The sequence below is a fragment of the Myotis brandtii genome, unplaced genomic scaffold (genome assembly GCF_000412655.1).
Source record: "Myotis brandtii unplaced genomic scaffold, ASM41265v1 scaffold49, whole genome shotgun sequence".
Lineage (NCBI taxonomy): Eukaryota > Metazoa > Chordata > Mammalia > Chiroptera > Vespertilionidae > Myotis > Myotis brandtii.
Window position 1 is genome coordinate 3,388,702 of NW_005368707.1, and position 2,442 is coordinate 3,391,143.

Here is a 2,442-nt window from a genome sequence, read left to right on the forward strand (position 1 = left end):
TTTTTTTTTTTTAATATATTTTATTGATTTTTTACAGAGAGGAAGGGAGAGAGATAGAGAGTTAGAAACATCGATGGGAGAGAAACATCGATCAGCTGCCTCCTGCACATCTCCTACTGGGGATGTGCCCGCAACCCAGGTACATGCCCTTGACCGGAATCGAACCTGGGACCTTTCAAGTCCGCAGGCCGAAGCTCTATCCACTGAGCCAAACCGGTTTCGGCAGGCTGATGCATTTTTGAAAGAGCCAATAGAGGGCAAGAGCAGGAAATATAAACTCCTAGACTAGTGAGCTTCTGCAGCAACCCTCTTCGGGACCTTTCTTGCGTGCTGAGAGCTTTGTTACTTTCACTGTAATAAATTTCCCTTCCCTTTTGCTTACCCCTCCCTTGTCCATGAATTCATTCCTGGACTTCTCAAGACAACGAACCTAAAAGCTCACACTCGCATCTCATAAAGACGATAAAAATGTTAGGATGAGTACTTTGAACAATGCCTTTGACCAAAACAGGTTCATACAAAGACTCAGCCTTAGTGAGAGATTCAATGGCAGGTCTTCCTTTGGGCCAAGGAGGGAAGGGCATTTTCCCAGAAGAGGTAGGAAGACGAAACCAAAGAAATGGCTGATTTATTTTTTTCCAGACGAGGTATTCATTATGATAGATATTGAAAGAGAGAAGTTGTTGTTGTTGTTTTCTTTCCTTTTAGTTTGTTTGTTTGTTTTTGGGTTTTTTTTGGTGGCTCAGCCCCAGTCTGAGAGCATTTATCTCCCGAACTTCTTGAGCCAGCGGCTTCCCAGCAGGTCCCTCCAAGCAGCAGCAGAGCATTTCCGCTCCTGCAGCCCAACTGGAGTTAATGAAAAGGCTGTGGACTCTGATGGACCTAATTCATTGCTGAGAACCATGAAAAAGAGCTCCATAAATCTGCCCACAAAGAAAAGATCAGGATAAACAAATTGAGCATTTCAAAGCAACCTGTTAGCTACTCACTGCAATTTGCATACTAATACCAACAAACAACCTCCCATTGTTAAACAAGATGGTTGAGGAGGTCGGGTTTTATTGTCTGACTATAGTGTTTGTCACAATCCAGCCCCTTGAAAGATTTACTTCTAAACCTGCTTCACAATCAAGTGTCAGGCCAGGGAAATGACCCTTGACATTTAGCGATCCCTGATGGACATGCAAATCCCCCTTCAGACAGCATTCTAAAGCAGCACCAACTCTGAGCTCTGTCAGCCTGAGAAATTGGTGGCCAGAAGAGAAGAATCCCAGAGGACTCTGAGCTTCGAATCAAGCGTGATCACTGCTCCACCAGGTTTTGCAGAGGGAATAAGTTTTCCTCTTTCCAGCAAAGAAGTTTGCCTTTGGAAATGCTGACAACAGTGCTGCTTTTAAAGAAATGGGGTTTCTCTTTTCCACACTTTATTCATATTTTTAACAAACACTACTGGAAGCAGGTTGACATTGGTTTGAGCCAGGGGTCATAAGAAATTACATATATATATTTTTTTTAAAATAAATACATGGAATGTGAGAAACTAGAAACAACATAAAGTTTGGAAAGACATGAATGATCATCCCCACCACACACACATATTTTTAAATTTATCTTTGATTATTTTAAGTTATCTATGAATAAGTAATTTTCTTAAGAGAACATTATATAATAATATAAAAGCAACATACATAAAAGTCTAAATTACAAAACTGTAAATGTATGGATGTATAACAGCCCTTTGAGTTTTGAGATAAAAAGGAATCTTCGAATGAAGATGCTAAGTGTTTGAGGGGGGGAAAGGTAATTTACAACTTTTGGTGTGTCCTTGAATGAAAGATGCAGCAAACTGTTGCTTTAATTATAGCCTCTAGTCAGAGGTTCATTCAGGAGAAGTAAAGAGAATTTGCCCCAGTGTAGCTGTGACAAGCTGCTGAAGTTGAAATGCTAAGTCAGCCTGCTGAGTCCAGGTTATTCACCTTTTGGACCAACAAAACTCTCAGTGGCTTGTTCCTGCCTCCTTAGAAAAACAATATTTGATAAAAAAAACTTTGGGTATTTTACAATACTTAAATGAAAATGCAACTCTTAGTTTAATAGGAAATGATGACATATTTCTTGGCTTAAATTAGCTTGGAGGCTGCTAATTTAAAAGGTAGGCTGAGCAGGTTGACCTTAGCAATGCTTCATTAATTTTCAGATCCATTTGAATTATTTCTCCTCAACTCCCTTCACTAGCAATTTGTTTTCCTTTAGGCCTCGCAAAGAAAAATATATATAAAAATCTATAAAACAATAGTTTAGGATAGAGAAACAAATGAGAAAGAAGCATTTGTGTATTTATTGACAATCTGAATTCAGAGGTTTGATGACAAGAGGCCTTAATCTGTCCTTCATCTCACACTCTCCTCTGCTTGGATTGTGGAAACATTCAGAGGTTACTGA